The sequence below is a fragment of the Marmota flaviventris genome, chromosome 13 (assembly GCF_047511675.1).
Source record: "Marmota flaviventris isolate mMarFla1 chromosome 13, mMarFla1.hap1, whole genome shotgun sequence".
Taxonomy (NCBI): domain Eukaryota; kingdom Metazoa; phylum Chordata; class Mammalia; order Rodentia; family Sciuridae; genus Marmota; species Marmota flaviventris.
The window spans coordinates 54,435,210-54,455,054 of record NC_092510.1 but is presented as its reverse complement, the minus strand read 5'-3'; the positions used below and the strand labels follow the sequence as shown (position 1 = coordinate 54,455,054).

At 39.3% G+C, this 19,845-nt stretch overlaps 1 long non-coding RNA gene across 1 annotated transcript in view; it reads right to left on the bottom strand.

Moving 5' to 3' along the window:
• Positions 1–1,107, bottom strand: part of LOC114104448 (uncharacterized) — an 84,618-nt gene extending 83,511 nt beyond the window's left edge. Inside the window, exon 1 of the long non-coding RNA XR_003584846.2 lies at positions 906–1,107. This is a non-coding gene — a long non-coding RNA (uncharacterized lncRNA). The remainder of the gene's footprint in view (positions 1–905) is intronic.
• Between the last annotated feature and the right edge of the window lie 18,738 nt (positions 1,108–19,845).

Genomic DNA, 19,845 nt, shown 5'->3' with positions numbered 1-19,845 from the left:
AATTAATATTCCATATAAATAATAGATATCCTTTCCATAATGTGACATGCCAGCGAGGCTTGTAAATTCTTGTGTGCAAAGTAGCAAAGAAGGCAGCTACAGAGATGCCAGAGAAGCAAAGAGACTTCTACGGTTGATTTCCTTGGGATGGAGTGTGCCTAAGTGTTGTATAACTCTAAGGAAAAACAAGCTCAACTAAACTTCATCAAAACATGTTCCAGTGAGGGATTTAAATGCTCTCCCAAAATGATGAGTATATGTTTCTATGTATGAATAGAAAATAGACTTTGTGTTTTGATTGACTTGATTACTCAGCACTGCACATGGCATGTTAAGTTAAAAATTCTTATTAAAAGTATTAAAGCTATAAACAGCTACCCCCTTGTCATTAATGAAAATGAGGAGAAAAGAGGTAAATAGTAGCTGTTTACCACAGGTGCACTGTTGGAAACAGGTTGCTAATTTACTTTGGAATCCTCAACTAATGAATGTGAATAAATAGCACCCAATATGTCAACACTATTTTAAAGTTTTTCACCTCTATGGGCTCAATCCTCACAGCAACACCACAAAGTTAGCTATATTATTATCTCTTTTTACAAATAAGGCAACTGACGCACTGAGATGGTAAATAACTTGCCCAAGGTCATAGATGAGCAGGTGCAGATCCAGTTTGAACACAGTTTTATCTCAGTTGTGATATTCCCATTACAGCTTTCTAATATATATTTACTTGGACACAATACTTTTATTTTATCTATTTATTTTTATGTGATGCTGAAGATCAAACCCAGTGCCTTGTATGTGCTAAGTGAGCACTCTACCACTGAGCCACAACCTCAGCCTCCATTACAGTTTTCTATCTCCCAAATCCAGCTCCAGAACATTGAAGATTCTGTACATACCTTAGAACTCCCCATTCTTGTAGGAAGTCTCATAGTGCTTCACTGCCTAAAAACTCTCTGTTTCCAGATACTTGACACATAAACTCGTGGAAAGTACTGGAGAACTGATATCCACTCTTGCCCAGCAGCTCTCAATCAACAACCTCCTTGAGAGGGTAGATGGAAACCAACTGGAGATGGGGCCATTGCTGTCCTCAGAGGCACCCAGTGGGTCAGCCCACAGTGGAAAATTGGTCCTGAATATGCCATGTGCAGGCTTCCTTCCTTTCCCTGTCTTGCTTAATCAATTCCATAACAGTACTTCCTGGTTTCTCCTCCCAAGAAAGGACTTGAACCTAAATCCTGTCTCCAGAGCTGTGGCCAGGGGACCCAGCCTCAGATACGGAATATGGACTTCACAGCTAGACAAATCATGAGTGCTGCTAAGTGAAATAAGCCAGCCCCCAAAAATCAAAGATTGAATGTTTTCTCTGATAAGAGGAAGCTAATCCAAAATAAGGGAGGGGGGTAAAAAAATAAAATAGAAGGTCAGTGAAGTAGATGAAAGAGATTAAAGGTGAAAGAGAAGGGATGGGATAAGGAAAGAACAGTGGAATGAATCTGACCTAAATTTCCAGTGTACATATATAAATATACCATAGTGAATCCCACCATCATGTACATTCACAAGACGCTAAGTAAAACAAACAAACAAACACAAACAAACAAAAAACACAATAATGAGTGAATAGCAGGAAGATCCGTAGAGTTAGAGGGAAGGGAACAGGGAGTGGGAGGAAGGGAGGAGAAGGGGAAATACTGGGGATGAATTAGAACAAATTATATTCCATGTTTTTATAATTATGCCAGAATGAATCCTAATGTTATATACAATTAAAAAGAACCAATAAGAGGAAAAAAATTTAAAAAGAAAAATCATAAGTACTAAATTACATCATTGACAAATATGAGAATTATCTTTAAACTGATCATATTTCTTTCTATTATGCTGTACTGCCCCCCCCACACACACACAAAATAAACCAATCTGTAAGAAATCTCAAGTCTCCCAAATGATTTGATACAATTTTGGATAACTGGAGGAGATAATTTATTTCTAAGTTACTGTACTTAAGGAATTTGGGAATTTATTAAACAAACACTTGTCCTTGTATATAGCTTTAAAAAAAATGCATCAAACGTCACATGACTATATCAAGGACCTAAATTATTTTCCAATTTAAAAGGTAATAAATAGTTCAATTAATAGAACATTGAAAAATACCCAGTTTAAAGTAAAAAATGTCACATTTCATAATCATTATTCCCACAAATTTTATTATGGTATTTAATTATATTTTTACTTGGCCCTAAATATATTTTGGCATCTAGATCTCTTTTTATGTTTTTGCCATAATCCCATGTGAGTCATTTAATTGCACTCTTTTATGTCTTTCCTTATCCTGCCATTTATTTTCAACTAAAGACTTTATCAGTATAAATCACAATGTCCAAGATTTGGGTTAAACTGTGTGTCATCAGCACCTCTCAGAGCACAATGAAGTAGGGACTCCTGAGTGTGACTGTAAGAAAGAAGGGCTCCAGTCAGTGGTGGGTCTCTAAATGCCCATCTGGGACCCTGTTTTGGCCACTAGGCTGAGCCCATGGGAGCCAGCCATGTATCATGCTAAGCCACGCATCACAACCTCCTCTAACTCTGCTCATTCCTCCTTATATGAGTTCTAGTAGATTCACAGCTTTCTGGGTGCTTTCTAGAAATAAGAGTTCTCCTGAAACTGTTAAATAATTAAAATTCCATCCAGAGTAATATCAAAACTATAAACTTCTTTTAAACTTCTTCCTTCCTCCAATATTGCCCTACTTCAGGCAAAGAGACCTGAGTAACTTCTTTCTGCTCAAACTTCAGGTCCTGGGGAAGGGTGGAGGGACCTTTGAAACCTGAGTTATCTTCCCTGCCCAGGACAGCAGAATATGGCAGCAGGACCCTCTATGTGCTGGTTGCACAGTCGTTGGACCGTTTAACATGGGACTTTTTGGTTTCCTTGGAGATTTTCCAATGGGACCCCTATAGTGGCAGCTCCCCTGAGGCAGGTGATCTAGCATCTGTCAGGTCACGTTGGCTGCCTTCTCAATTGTTGTGCTTGACTTAGATCACCCCCTTGACTGACATGGTGCTTTGGTGAGCACCTTTAAGATGGTGAATTGAGACCCTTTTATGGCATTACAGCTAGACCCTGGAGAAACACACACACACACACACACACACACACGGTCTTCATTGGCTGCAGGCAGACAGTGTCAGCCTGCATTTCATCGCTGGACTTCCCATGGTCCCACACAGAAATTTAGGTGGAAAGGGGGTGAAAACCTGAGATGGGGAGTATGATCCACAGGAACAAGAGAGAAGGAACTGCACTAGATGAATCTAAACACCCCAAGCTATTTCAGAGCAGAGAAAATACAAAGCAGCAGTATCAAGAGATGACATTAATAACAACAAATAGCAGCAACAAAAATGCCAGCCAGACTTTCTTATGAATACAGATATGGAAAATCCCTAATACTGTATGAGCAAATAAAATTCAGGAGGAAGTTTAATAATTGATACACTACAACCAAGTAAAATAGTCCCCAGGAATATAAAGGTGGTTTGTAGTATGACATGCATACACACACACACACATGTTGTCCATTGTTGGAAGGAAAAACAATGTGTTCTTATTTTGAAGATCAATGATAAGATGATAAGAAAGTCCAACCCTAATTCTTTATTTAAAAATATCTTTTGCCAGGCACAGTTTTTGTGCAGACCTGTAATCCCAGTGGCTTGGGAGGCTGAGGCAGGAGGATCCTGAGTTCAAAGCCAATCTCAGCAATTTATTGAGGCTCTAAGCAACTCAGTGGGACCCTGTTTCTGAATAAAATACAAAAAGGGCTGGGGATGTGGCTCAGTGGTTAAGGAGTGCCCCGAGTTCAATCCTGGTAAACACACACACACACACACACACACACACACATATATATATATATATATCAAACCAGAAATAGAAGGGTGCTTCCTTAACATAAAAAAGGATATTTATTTTAACAGCAAAATAAGCACTAGCATCATTCTCATTACCAACAGGAATCAGATAAAAATATTCTTTGTCCCCCCTGTGACTCAATACTGCCTTTTTTTCTTTTTTAAATTTTAAAAAATTTGTTCTAAGTAGTTATACATGACAGTAGAATGCATTTTGACACATTGTACATAAATAGAACACAACTTCTCATTCCTCTGGCTGTACATGGTGCAGTCACACCAGCAATGTAATCATACGTGTATACAGGGTAATAACGTCAGTCTCATTCCACCACCTTCCCATCCCCATACCCCCTCCCCTCCCCTCACTTCCCTATGCACAATGCAAAGTTTCTTCATTCTTCTCCCCCTGCCCCATTTTGGATCAGCATCTGCTTATCAGAGAAAATATTTGGTCTTTGGTTTCAACATTGTCTTTAAAATTCTAAGCCATCCATTAATATTTGGAAAATAAAAGAGATACATTAAGGGAAATGAGGAGACAATGTAATAACAACATACAAATAAGAGCATGTAACACTCCAAAGCACCCACTGAAAATTACCAAGATACAGACAACTATAAATTGAAATATTTATTTCAAATCAGTGAGAATATATTTTGAAGAGAAAAACAACACAATAGTCCTATTCACAATGTAACAGGACACACAAAAACTTTGGGTATAAGCTTATGTACATGACCTGTATGAAGAAAATCACAAAACCTAGCTGAGGTTCCTAAAGGTAGAGAAGATGTTTGAGATAGGAAAATGATCCTTGAAAATAAATGAATTTGTAGATTAATACAATCCAAACCCAAATATCAATGGGTTTTTTTAAATTTAACAATGTAATGATAAAGCTCTTCTACAGGCAAAGTGCACATTAAAAGACCAAAAGGCCCAAGAAGAAAGATTGATCAATGCAGATTGGCCTCCAGATGTGAACTTGAAGCCCTAGTAGATAAAATGAAATGACTAAGCTTTTAGGAAAGAATCAAGTTAGATCTCTCCTGAAGATACACCATTAAAGTAAGCTTCAAGTGTCCAAGTGAGATCACACACAACAAAACCCGAAGGGAGAGAGAGATGAGTATCTTTGTCATTCCTTTGTGGATAAGGACATTCCAAACCTAAAAGCAAGCAGTTAAAGAAAATACAAAGCGGAAAAACTGAGAAGATTTTACTTAATGGAAAATCTGTAAGTTCAAACAAAGTAATGATCAAAATTAAGTACAGACCAAAGAAGAAGAAGAAGAAGGAGAAGGAGAAGGAGAAGGAGAAGAAGGAAAAGAAGGAGAAGAAGAAGAAGAAGAAAATTTGTACAAATAAAACTGGTAAGTATTTGCATCTGTATATAAAGAACTTAGAATTCATATACTTCATCGGGAATTTTATAGAATTAGTCACAGAATTCAGTCTTAAAATAGGCTTTGACACAGTAAGTCTACTTCTAAATATCTTTTCTACAAAATGTACTAGAGATGCCCAAAAAGACACACACACACACACACACACACACACACACACGTATACACGTGATATGATAAACATATGTATATCACAGGAAAACACTCAAAATAGCCTTTATGACCAGCTGGAAGATAATAACAAATAACTAAACACCCATATAACAAAATACAGTTGTAAAATGCCATTTTATAAGAATATTTAAAGACATGTAAAATTATTCATCATTCTATCTAGAAAAAAGCAAGCTACAAAACTATGTACCTGTTTCTCTATATATGAATATATGTATTACATGTAGACACATTTGTAAAACTGAAAGAAAATGCTTCAAAAGGTTAATAGTAGATTGACAATGAGTTATAAGCCTCTCCCTTATTTTCCTAACTTATTAAATAGAAATTTAAGTTGTATAACATAAGCACATATTACCCTAAAATTATTTTAGAAGAAGATTTAGATATGCCTTAACATTATTAATTAAATAAGAACAAAGTTGGAGGGCTCACACTTCCCAACTTCAAAACTTACTATAAAATTGCAGTAATCAACAAAACCCAGTCCTCCCAGTTGCTCAGGAGGCTGAGGCAGGAGGCTCGAAATTTCAAGCTAGTCTCAGGAAAAGTGAGGTGCTAAGAAACCCCGTGAGACCCTATCTCTAAATGAAATACAAAATAGGGCTGGGGATGTGGCTCAGTGGAAAATAAAAGAGATACATTAATGGAAATGAAGACACAACGTAATAACAACATGCAAATAAGAGCATGTAACATTCCAAAGCATCCACTGAAAATTACCAAGGTGTCGCGACCCCTTGCCCGCAAGGAAGACGCAACTCCGAAATCTTCTCTCAGTAGTTTATTCAGGTCCCTTGATATTTATTATTCTTTCTTCTTCTTCCTCTTCCCGGATGCCCTCCCAGCCTTAATAAAGCATCCCAAGCCCCAATGCAAAGCTGCCGCGTGGAACTCTCTCACAGGGTGGTGAAAAATCATGTGCCAACTCTCTCAGATAAGGAGTTGTTTGTCACATACCACAGCGGAGCCAGCGCCATCTCGTAATGGCGACCATAGTCTGCAGAAACGGCAGAAGCGGCTCACCACACCAAGGTACAGACAACTATAAATTGAAATATTTATTGCAAATCAGTGAGAATATATTTTGAGAAGAAAAACAACACAATAGTCCTATTCACAATGTAATAGGACACACAAAAACTTGGGGAATAAGCCCATGTACATGACCCTTATGAAGAAAATCACAAAACCTAAAGGTAGAGAGATATGATGTTCAATCCTTGGTACCACACCCCCAAAAAAATACAGTCCTGGCATAAATAAATAAAGACATACATATATACATCAGTGTAACAGCATTGGGAGTTTGGAAATAAATTATACATATATGATCAGTAAATATTAAAGAACTGTCTTTTCAATGCATGCTGTTAGAACAACTGACTATCCATTCTTTTGCAAAAAAAAAATGATTTGAACTCAGCCACAGACAGAAATTATCTTAAAGTAGATCAAAGATCAATCCAAAAGTTAGAGATAAACCTATAAAGTTCTTATAAGGAAACAGCTGTAGCATAGCTCATGATCTATGGTTCAGTCACAATTTCTTTGATATGCTATCAAAAGCACAAGCAGCAAGATAAAAAAATTGATAAGTTGAATTTTATCAAAATTAAACACTTCAATGCATCAAGAAAGTGAGAAGACAACTTATAGAATGAGAGAAAATACAAAGCATATATCAGATAAGGAACTACTATTCAGAATACATAAAGAACTCTCACAACTCAATAATAAGACTAATAATCCAATCAGAAAATGAACAAAGAGTTTCAACAGATATTTTTCCAAAGAAGTTATACAAATGGCCATACACATGAAAGGATGCTCATTAAGAATTAAAAGAAGGCAAGTAAAAAACTTCAATGAGACACTACATACTACATCCTACCCACTAGAATAGCTATCATCATCAACCAGAAAATGATACCACATTGGTGAGCATATGAAATTTGAGATTTCACTTATTACTGGTGGGGATATAAAATGATGTAGTGCTTTGAAAAAAAATTTGCATATTCTTCAAATATGCAAATGAATGATTCACTGCACAACCCAACAATTTTTTTCCCGAGGTATATATTGGAAAGTATTGAAAATGTATGCTTACACAGAAATTTATACATACATGTTCATAGTAGCATTATTCATAATAGCCAAAACCCCAAACATCCCCAAATAGCCATCAACTGATGAATAAATGAGCAAAATGTGATAAATCCATATAATGGACTATTCCAACAATAAAAAGAATGAAGTATTGACACATGCTACAACATGGATAATACTTTATAACATTATGCTCATGGAAAGTAGTCAGTCACAAAAGGTCCATTCATATGAAATTTTTAAAATAGGCAAATCCATAGAGAAAGAACATAGCTACCAAGGAGTCAGGAGGAGGATGAATTAGGAGCTTCAGAGTTTTCTTCTGAGAGTAATGGGAATATTCAGGAATTAGCTGTTGGTGATAGTATGCATCATTATAAACAATTTTTTTTTTTTGGTACAAGAGTTTGAACCCAGGGTCTCTCAACCACTGAGCCATATCCTCAGCCCTTATGTGTACTTTTTATTTTGAGACAGGTTCTTGCTAAGTTGCTTAGGGCCTCTAAGTTGCTGAGTCTAGTTTTGAACTTTTAATCCTCCTGCCTCAGTCTCCTGAGCCACTGGGATTACAGGTGTGTGCCACTTTGCCCAGCACACTTTGAACATTTTAAAAAACCCTGGATTGCACACTTTAAAAATGGTCAAATGGTAAATTAATTTCATGTCATAGGAATTTTCTTTCAATCAACTTTAAAAAAAAATATTTGTTTATTTATATGTGGTGCTGAGGATTGAACCCAGTGCCTCACACGTACGAGGCAGGCACTACACCACTGAGCTACAGCCCCAACCCCCAGCTTTTTAAATTATTAAAAAATATGTTTAATTTATTTTTAGATTATTTATTTTTATTAATTTTTAAATTTATGTATGACAGTGGAATGCATTACAATTCACATTACACATATAAAGCACAATTTTTCATATCTCTGGTTGTATACAAAGTATATTCACACCAATTCGTGTCTTCATACAAGTATTTTGAATAATGATGACCAACATATTCCACCATCATTTCTAACCTCATGCCCCCTCCTTTTCCCACCCACCCATCTGCTCTATCTAGAGTTCATCTATTCCTCCCATGCTACTGCTCCCTACCCCACTATGAATCAGCCTCCTTATATCAGAGAGAACATTTGGCATTTGGTTTTTTGGGATTGCCTAACTTCACTTAGCATTATATTATCTAATGCCACCCATTTACCTGCAAATGCCATGATTTTATTCTCTTTTATTGCTGAGTAATATTCCATTGTGTATATATGCCACATTTTTTAATCCATTCATCTACTGAAGGGCATCTAGGTTGGTTCCACAGTTTAGCTATTGTGAATTGTGCTGCTATAAACACTGATGTGGCTGTGTCCCTATAGTATGCTATTTTTAAGTCCTTTGGTTATAGACCAAGGAGAGGGATAGCTGGGTCAAATGGTGGTTCCTAAAAAAATATATATTTTAAATTAAATTACTAAAAATGTGTTTTGAAATGAAATCCAAACAAAATGTGTACAGAACTCCCAAAGTATCTGGGCTCAGATCTTTTATGTGACCAGGTTTGGTTAAAATTTCTGGCTCTAGAATCTGGGTCCTATCTTTGACTGACCACATAATATTGGTCAGAATATGTGTTGATGTGTTGCTTTCAGCCTATTTTTATCATCTATGAAATGGGATGCATTCCTGCCTCATTGTCTGAGTCAATGGTTTCAATGGGATAACTTTGGTGACCAAAAGTCATAGTTGTTGTTGTTGTTGTTGTTGTTATCTCTTCTCACCCTTGATGAGATTGCCAGTTTTCTGAGGAGTGGAAGATGCCTTGAGAGAACGTGTTTTGTCTGGGTCAAAAGAGATGATATTCGAACTGATCTTAAAAGTTGAGTTGTCAAGAAGAGACCCAGGGAGAGCCTTTTTAAACAAAAGGAAATGTGTATTTAAAAATACAGCCTCAAAAAATGCTATCTGTTTAAGCTGATTGGAAATCATTGGAATTTAAATCATGGGAGAAAAACAATGGAGAGGAACTTTGGACCAGGTCAAGTTGAGTCTTTTATATGAGGAGTCTGAACGTTCATTGCCTTTGGAGTAGTGGGGAGCCAATGCATGTGTTTAGGAGGCATGTGTCAGGATCCTATGTGGATCATAGGAAGGGATCCAGTGACACTGTGGAAGATTAGCCATAAGGGAAGATGGTCAGCAGGTAGACCTGACAGAAGTGGCTGAAATATTGCAGGTGAGAAGTTTTAAATATCTAGCTTGAGGCACAATAAAAAGAAAGATCTAAAAGGAAGGGCATTTTGAGCTAGAATTAAAAGCATTTGGTAATGGACCAGAGGGGTTGTGAGGAAGAGGAGGGATAAATGGCAACTATGAGCTCTGGGCTTGAAAATTGGGCAGTAGTGTGGTAACACTACTCATCAAGACTGGGGGCTCTGTAGAAAAGGAGTTGGCATAGTGAGGAAGACAAGTTTGATCTGGGCTATATTAAGAATTCAGTTTTATACTAATCATGAATCAATGAACTGTAAGAAACAAACTCACTCAAATATATGCAAGTAAATAGAAATTTACTGTAAGAGTCATTCAAATGTAGATTTATGAGGTCTAAGAATGTGTTTATCTCACTCAAAAAAAATACCTCTTACACCTAGCAAAGTTTCTGACATAAAATAAGTTGTCAAATCATATTTGAGAAATGAATGATTAATTTTATTTAAGAATAACAAGAGCATCAGAATTAATAGAGCAGAGTCCTGCTGGCACTAGAAAATTCTCAGCCACCCCTCCGTCTCTCCCTGAGTTCTTGCTGTGCTTTTCTTTGCTTCTCTTTTCCTGTCTGCTCCTGTCTCTGAAGTCTCCCTATGTCTTTGCTTTCTCTGTTTATTTATCAACAGGACAAGGTCCCAAGCCCATTTCACGGTAGATTTCTAGGGCCCACTGACAGGACATTGATTCCCAGGCAAGGGAATTTGATTGGCCCAGCTTGTATCGGTCAGTCAAAATAGCTGTGGCCCAAGGGATGAAGACACATAGTGATCTACTCAGCTTGGGACATGAGAAGACAGAAGGAGGTGATGTTGCAGACAAAAATGACTAGCATCTCTGGTATACAGCTATACCAAACATCTGGGTGTGGCTGAGAATATGGGACCTACGTATTGCTCAGAGAGGTGGTAGTCTTGGAGTCATTAGCAAACAGATGTGGTTGAAATCACTGGTTTAAATGAGAAACCTGATGAGAGGATACAGAATGGTGTGCGTACATACAAGTGATAGAAACCAAGATGCAGAAAATAGGAAGGGGAGAAAACAATGAATTAGGAAAGCAATTGTCAGAGAGGTATGAAGAAAATTAGGAGAGATGGAAAAGGAAAGAGAGAATATTAAGAAATAGAGAACAGTTTTATCATTATTTTTTTAAAAGCCTATGAGTTGAGAGAAAAGTTGAATATTGTGGTTTTGGATGTCAGCCAGACATTTGACAGTGTCTTCCATGATATTGTTTAGGGACAAGATAAAGAAATAAGGACTGAATGGAGTTCAGATGGAAGGGTGATCAATTAGGCAAATGAAGAATCCCAAAGGGATGCAGGTTAATGGAATGGGATCCACCATCAGATGCTCTAATGTGAGCTAAAAGGCTCTAGTTTAGTTTCGTCTTTGTGAACATTTTATAAACTAAAAGGTTGTAAACAAAGATGATTTATTTATCTAATTTATGAACATCACACAGCTGGGAGGAACAGCAAGAGATTTGTGTGGTGGAGTGAGGGTCTCACATGCACTCACTGGAAAGGGGACAGAGGGTTACTTATTATTTTGTAAATGGAAGTAAATTAAATGTTGTGCTGTAGAGAGCCGAGGAACCATGTTCCAATCCTGACTGTGACAGGATAACTTGGCAACTCACTGAAATTGATGATTTCCAAACTATACCTGGATTAAATTCCTGCCAGTAGAATGGGAACAGGGAATTCATATTTGTAACCGTTTTTCCAAGACATTCAAATACTACCCAGAATCATCCACAGACTAACATATGGGAATAATTACTTAAACCTCTAATAGACTCAATGCCTTACTCCATTTTCTCTTGCTGTAACAAAATACCTGAGGCTGGGTACTTTATAAAGAGAAGCGATTCATTTAGATCACAATTTGGGAGACTGAAAGTCCAAGATCCACAGCTTCATCTGTTCAGCAGCTGGTAAGGATTGAATGGCAGGTGGTGTCACAATGAAGGGAGAATGTACAGAAGAGATCACATAGTGAGATAGGAAACCTGAGGGATTCAGGAGCCAGGCTCAATCTTTTTATAACCTATTCTTGTGATAACTAACTGGAGCCCCCAAAGAGCTACATTAATTCTTTCCAGGGGACTCCAATAACCCACTTATCTTCCACTGGGCCCTGCCTCTCAACGGTTCCACTGCCTTTTATCATTGCCACATTGGATACAGCTTCCAGAACATGAACCTTTTAGGGCCACTCAAACTATACCAAAACACAGCACTCAGTTTCTACATCTGTCTAATTTAGGTTGATTCCTAAGGCCCTTTCCAGCTTTGCCATTTGTATCTGTGCTATTACAAGGAGAATGTGTTCCTCATCAGATGAGTTTGCCTAACATCTAAGTGCAGACCTCCTCCCCATTGTAGGGACTGAAATACCTCCATGACACCCATAGTCAAGAAGCATCATTCTGTGACCTTAGTAAACCTGTGTAGTGACTTTAAAAAGATGATTTATTGGTAAATATACATTATATAAAAAATTAGTTGGATAAGGGGATAAATAAAACTTTAGGTCTTAAACAATGAAGGTTCAGTGGCATGTTATACAGAGGATCTCTTTCCTAAATGTATCTTCGTATGTTTGCTTAACCCCCGAGTTCACCTTTAAATGTCCCATTGTAGTCTACATGGAGAGAGAAGCAAGTGTTCTGGGAAAAGATCAGGACAAGTGATAATGACTGTGCACCATGGGATTTCTCTCACAGCCTTGAGTAAAGCTAATTTCCCGCCACAGAACAGACTTAATGGGGCAGTGAGTGGAAGGCTACGGTAGAGTCATTAATGTCTCCTCTGGAGGAGGAGAAGCTAGTAAACTTCCAGTGATACTTGAGGATAACACCTCAGTTAGGACAAGGACCCATGTCAGTTGTCCAGGGAATCTCATCCAATCACAGAAAAGCTCAGGGTAAGCCTAACCTGGCACCTCATTCTACAAACACTGAGTACTCACCATGCACCAATCACTTTTATAAAGGAGGTCACAGTCTCATGTAAAAGACAGACAATGAGTTACAAAATAATATAACTGCCAATATGGAAGTGTTGTGGACATAAGGTGTCCCCCCCCCAAAAAAAGAAGCTTATGTGAGACAGTGCAGGAATGTTCATAGGTCAAATGATTCAATTATGAGAGCTGTAGCCTGATCCATTAAACTTGAATGGATATCTGGGTGGTATCTGTAGGCAGGGGGTGTGTGGCTAGAGGAAGTAGATCACTGGGGGTGTACCTTTGGGGATTATATGCCTTGTCCTGCCTCCTCACGCTCCCTCTGCTTCCTGGATACCAAGAGCTGAGCAGCTTTCCTCCACCACACCCTTCTGCCACGATGTTCCCTCTTGCCTTGGGCCTAGAGTAATGGAATTTGCCAACCATGGACTGAACCTCTGAAACTATGACCCCAAAATAAACATTTCCTCTTCCAAGCTGTTTTTGTCAGATATTTTGTTCACAACCACAAAAGGCTGACAAATACAGGAAGCTAGAAGAAGATCAACCATCCCATCCTTTCCTCCAGAAAAGAGGACCATCTGAGAAGGCTTTTAAGAATAAGAAACAAAAAGCTGAGCCTTGGAGAATAAAGTTGGGAGCCTCTGCAGGCAGATCTAGTTAGGTATCAGTGGACAAAGGCCCCAGGAAAGGGTGTTCTAAGCAGTTATAAGCTCAAGGACATAAACGTACCAAGTGTACTGTATGTGGAGACCTGCAAATGCACACAGCAAGTCTGGGAGTGATGAGAGGTGAGGCTGCAGGGAAAGCGGTGACAAAAATGTGACACCCTCCCCTGAGAAACCCAGCCTTGATCTTGTAGAAAATGAAGTCCCTGAGGGATGACAGCATAAGCCTGAGCTCTACAGCCCCATCTAGAGGACGGGTTTGATAGAGCCGTCACCAGAGACAGGAAGACCAATTATAATGACCACTTATGAACCAAGGATGCCCAAAGCCAGTCTGGAAACATAGTGGGAGGGATGAAGGGGAGAGCAATTGCTCTTTAAAATTTAAGACTCATCAACTGGATTTGCTGATATGTGGGATGAGGAGCAGGAGGAAGCTGGGATGAATTCCTAGGCTTCTAGTTTGGAAAATAGGATGGTACTAACTTACGAAGACATTATAGGAGAAAGAGCAGGCAACGTAGATTGCCATGAGGTTTAGATGAGAAGGAAATGAAATCAAATGGTAGCTAGAGGAGAATGGAGACAGTAGAATATCCATTTTAAGAAGACTGAGACTGCATCTCTATTATTCACTCATGATACCCTCAACACCTAAAGCAACAAGTGTTCCTGTAAACCTTTCATGAATTTTACTGTGAATGGATACGGAAGGGCTCATGGAAGGATCATTGAGATGAGAAAACCCTGAACATGTTTGCAGGAAGGGAGGAAAAGTGTTGACAGGTGGAAATGCAGCCATGACAGAGAGAAGGAGGGTGTACTTGATAGGGTGAAGGGAGTCAGAATCTACCACACCACTCTACCCCACTTTGGCATAGGACTATTTTGAGCTGAAGGAAACAGAATCAACAGATACAGGAAGAGTTCTCTGCCTTCCCCTTTTATCTGCTTAAACCCGGGCCATAAAATTTCCCTTTGTGAAGCTGGCCTCCCCAACACCAGGAAAAAAAAAAAAGAGCAACTCTGATCGCCAGAGACGGAGAGCTGACCCCAAAATGAGTTTGCATAAACAGATACTACTACAAATAACCTTTCTCTTCCATTAACTTCCCCAGGATTTTCTAGTCACTTCCCCATGATATATATAGACAAAATATATATATTGTCCCTTGAAGGCCAAACTCCCTGATTTTTGTTGAAATTGTATATAAGTCCCCAAGTCTACCCACTTCTTTGAGTTTTCAGTGAACTGCGGTGTACATAATTATTAATAAAAGTGTATCACCTTTGTCCTGTTAATCTGGCTTTTGTTAGTTTAATTTGCAGGTTCCCAGCAACTAAACTGGGGAGGGGAGAGGACAGGTTTTTTTCTCTTTGCCTGTATCAGGTCCCACAAGAGGTGAGAAGAGATGAGGTCAAGGGCACAGATATTTTACAAAAGGTGTGACGTTGCATCCTCTGAGACAAGAGAAAGGTTGCCATGGATGCATAGAAATATAGAGAGAATGCTGGGAAGTTAAAGGAAGTTGTGCCTGATGGGCCCCCATTTCCTTGATGAAGTAGGAGTCAGAATGAAACCCCTCCCTCTGACCCTTTCTCACTATCCTTAAACCAACTGAGGCAGAAAAGCTGGCCTTTTTGTCCCCTGTCAGATCCTGAGTTATGCCTCCGTCAGCATAATCAAGTCCCACGGGGGCCTGGCACTCAGTCTATTGAATGGGGGCTAAAGAATTTAGAAACTCCTTTACAACAAAAGAAGCCTCATTTTCAAGACTTACCATATACTTTGAGATTAAAAAATGCTTTTTCCTTGACCTCTACTCTCTTCCTTTAAGATGAATTCTTTATCATAAGGGTCTTTATTTCTTCAAGGGGAGAGAACTTTGCCAGCCTCCTCTATCAGCTGGAAGGCATGTCTACACTGGAAGAAATCCCAAGGCAAAACCAAAAATAAGTCAGGCTTTAAACTGTCTCTCACCATGCAAATTAATAAAACTATTGCATGTCACAGAGCTGTGTATCCACTCATTGAGAGATGATTTGAAAAAGTCAAATGCACAAAAGGCTATAATGAGAAGCAAAGAATATGACTCTGCAAATGAGAAAACACAAAATGTATGCCATGTTCATTTTCCCTGACCAAGAAAGAATCATGACTATTGAAAATCAGCAAACAAAATCAGGAAAACAGGCTCTGTGCACCCTCCAAATAGGCTGATCTTTTCATGACAGGGCTTAGAGACTGACTCAACCACTCTCAAGTGGATAAAGAAAATGCCCTTTCACAGTTTTTGACCTCTGATTTAATCTTGTGTTGTCAGTTTGGGTCCAACCCAGTCTCTTTAAACTGAGTCTCTGGTTAGAGCTCAGTTTTTCCTATTGTGGGTGGCTGGTATGTGATATCATGGTGGGTTATAGAGGTAAGACAGAGCCCTTGGATCCATGCAGTGTCTTCTAGATCAGTGCTTCTGAAACTTCAGTGTGATGTGACTTGCCTATGTATCTTGTTACAGTTTAGATTCTGATCCCAAGGGTGTGAGGGGGCACCTAGGACTCTGCATACTATCAAGATCCTGCTGATATTGATGCTGCTGGTCCTTGGCCAATTTTAAGTAGTGAGATTTGAGGTCCTCGCAGGTCTCTGCTAAAATATGTCTGATCTACTCAGCTTCTAGGCTGGTGAGCACTGAGATGGCATATGACTTAGGCCAATAAACCTTCTGAACTGGAATACTGGTCCTCACTACTACATCCACCTTTACTTAGTTATGACATCTTTGCACACTGGGGCCTCTTTGACTCTATGCAGCTCTGGTCCTCTGGCCCTCTCAGTGAATGTGAACCTACTCACTAGGATACAGGGGAGCATCAGAGCACAGAGCAGAGCTCCCTACTCACCTCTCAAGCTTCCTCCCACTGCTTTGGAGCCATCTCCTATGGCATCTGGTAAGAGGTGACATGCGGGATTTCTTTGGGCTTACAGCTTTCCTCCAGCTCCATGCAGAATGCCATCCACCTCACCCCCACAGCATTCTTATGTGTAGCTGTGTGTTTCTGAGGCCTCATATCAGAGTGCACTTTATAAAGAGGGAAAACCAAAAACTACAACATGCTTTCTGCTGGCTGTGTCTCTGCTTCTCATGCTGTAGCCCACCTGAGTGAGAAGGGATGCACTTTCTATTTTTTCTCTGTGTTATCCTGAGTTATGCCTTACTACTATGGACTGAATGTTTGTGTCCTTCCAAAATTCATGTCAGAACCTTAATCCCCAGTTGAAGCCTTAATTCCCAGTGTGACGGTATTTAGAGGAGGGACCATTGAGAATTAAGTAAATTTAGATGAGGCTCCAATGGTGAAATTAGTACTCTTACATGAAGAGACTGTAGTACTCTCTCTCTCTCTCTCTCTCTCTCTCTCTCTCTCTCTCTCTCTCTCTCTTCTGCCATGTGTGAATATAGCAAGAAGCCAGCCATCTGTGAACAAGAAGGAAAGGCCCTCATCATGAACTTGACCATGCTGGCATCCTGACCTCAGACTTAAACCCTCTAGAGCTATGAGAATTGAGTGTTTTGTTATTCAAGCCCCCCAGTCTATAGCATTTTGTTATGGCAGTATGAGCTAAATAAAACATTACCTATGCATAATTGGTTTACTCATTCATATATGTATATGTATATGCACGTATATACACACACACATATATACACACACATATACATAAATATTTATATTAATGCTATAGCTTATAATTTTGTTTATGTAGCCCACTCTTTCCCTTCTGACTTTATTATACTATAGCAATTACTGTATTTTCTAGACCTCCCACCCTAAAAATCTAGCTTTTCCTGAAGACCCGGAACTCCAGTATGATGTTCATTGACATATAATACTGACAGTGGGAATGTGAGAGCTCCATAGTCTTAGACAAAATGACTCAACATCCTCTCCCAGAATGAAACTTTGTTGAATACAGAGAACACCTATTCTGCCTGGGCTGGACTTGTGCACCTAAACAGCTTATTGTTACTTCAGTGGTGGTTGTTCTTGATGATGATATGGAATTTTTGTTGTTAAAGCTTTTCGTATTTAAAAAAAATCTGATTCATGATTATTTAGGTCCTCTGATTGCCACATGGCAGGAGTAGTTTGTTGTAGAGTACAAGCCTTTTCTCCTTGTCTGGAATGTGCCTCTCCTACTTTTCTGTCTTGAAAATTCTGATTAAGTCTTTAAAACTCAGGTGCAACATTTCTATTCTGAACAGCTCTTAGTCCTCCCTCCATCCAGGTAGACTTGAATCTTCTCTGTGCCATCGCTATATCTTGCAGGCATCCATGAATCATGAGTAGTTGCCACCATGTCTATCTCCCTTAAAAAGCTCTTTGTATCATTTACATTGGTCTGTGATTTGTCACAGGTAGATAATCAATAAATTTTTGTCAACTGAGTGACTGGCTGAATAAGCAAATGAGTGGATCTCAAGGGTCAAGGCCAAAGTTGTACAACCAGGAAAAAGAAATGCTGGAATCCAACATAGGGTCACGATCCCAAGACCCACTTTGCCAGGCACAGTGCTGCTGTGCACTCTTGGAATTCAAATGAATGACGCTTGCTGTCTAGCTGTGGTCTTCATGAGTGCAATGCCATCCATGAGCCTTACATGTTTTTCCTGTCCTTTCCTCTTCACCCTTCCTCTGATGAAGTACAAATTTACCAAAATTGTCCCTGGGACTGAGTTTTTAGGGTGAGTGTTAGCAACAGAACAGAGAAGATTTTCATCAGACTGAGACCTAAAGAAAATGGAGCAGGATAGAACTCCCTTCCTTGAAGCCTTCCTATAAGAATTGCTTGTACTTCCGGGGTGTTTATTATGTGTTGACTTGTTTTTCATTTAATCATAACAATTTCCTTGAATATAAGCCTTATTAGTTTTCCTTACTTCACAAATGGACAACTAAAACTCTAAGAGATAGTGCTAATTGCCTAAGGCTGCATGGTTTTGGTAGTAACAGAACTGAGACACAAGCCCATTGCCTGTCATTAAAACCCACTACCCTAGGACGACGGAATCAGCAGGAATAGAAACCAGTATAGAAGTCAAAGGGGAAATTAATTATGAATTAACATTTACTAGAGGTAGTACATATCTGTCCATCTTGGCATCATTGAATATATCCTATATATTCTATATATTCAAAGAGCCATCCTGCATCTTTGAATATCTTTCTTAAATTTGGGTAATTTTGCACATTAAAAGTCCCACCTCCCAAAAGCAAAAGCCAAGTCTTGCCCTTGGGCAAAAAGGCCAAATGTCATTACCATACACATCAAGACTGGTGGAATGGGTAAGTAAAGGCATCTCACAAAAACAGAAGCAGCAGCAAGTGTGCAGATTCCTAGAATGCACTGCATCCTAGGAGAGGGCACAGAGGTCTAACAGTCTAGCAGAGTTCCAGAGACAGACCCCAATCTTGGGTTATGGAACTTAAGAGGTGATTAAGGAAGCACTGGCCCCTCTTGTCAGATAGTAAGGGATCTGTATACCATAGTAAAAAGGCATTAGCTTCAGCTCTGCCCTCTGCTTTCATGGTTGGGGTAATGCAGGGCATCCCCTAATACCATGAGGATGCTGAATACCAAGGCTTGGAGTTGTAGTTGTAGAGGTAGCAAGCTCTTGGCTGGAACCCCATATCCCAATCAGCACTCAAGACTGAAGAAGTACCAGCCCTTCTCCTGGGATCTGAGTCCCATGCTTGGGCAGAAGAGACTAATTAAGCACTAAGCCAGTTTCCATCAAGTTGCAAGGGAGCAGCACATTTTTTAGAAGGCAACCTGCAGAGAATCTACCTAGGACAACTTTTCCCCTTTTCTCCTCATTTTCCAGCCTCCCTTGCAGCAAGGGCATACGTATATGACTGAGGCACTATCAGTCAGATGCATAATTATGAGATTTTTATTTAGAAAAGAATAGTGTGAGGACACAGGAGCATGAAATCTGTTTTGGGATGAGGCTGCTACAGAGGCCTCTGGCTTCTGGGAAAACCAGAAGTGGTGACTCAACTTCAGGGATCAGCATTAGCAGGGGCTATTGTATTGTGCTCAGTGGTGGTTGCTACAGGGCTGCCTCTGGAACAGACCCATGGCATAGTTTGGATATCATTTCTAACTGTATGTCTCTAGCTGATTTAGCCCTCCCTTCTCTGAGCTACCCAGTGATCTGGAATACATTTATCTGCTTCAACCAGCAGGAGTAGCTTCTGTTGTTTACAACTTAGAAGCAGAGTAATAATGGTTCATCTATTTTGTACC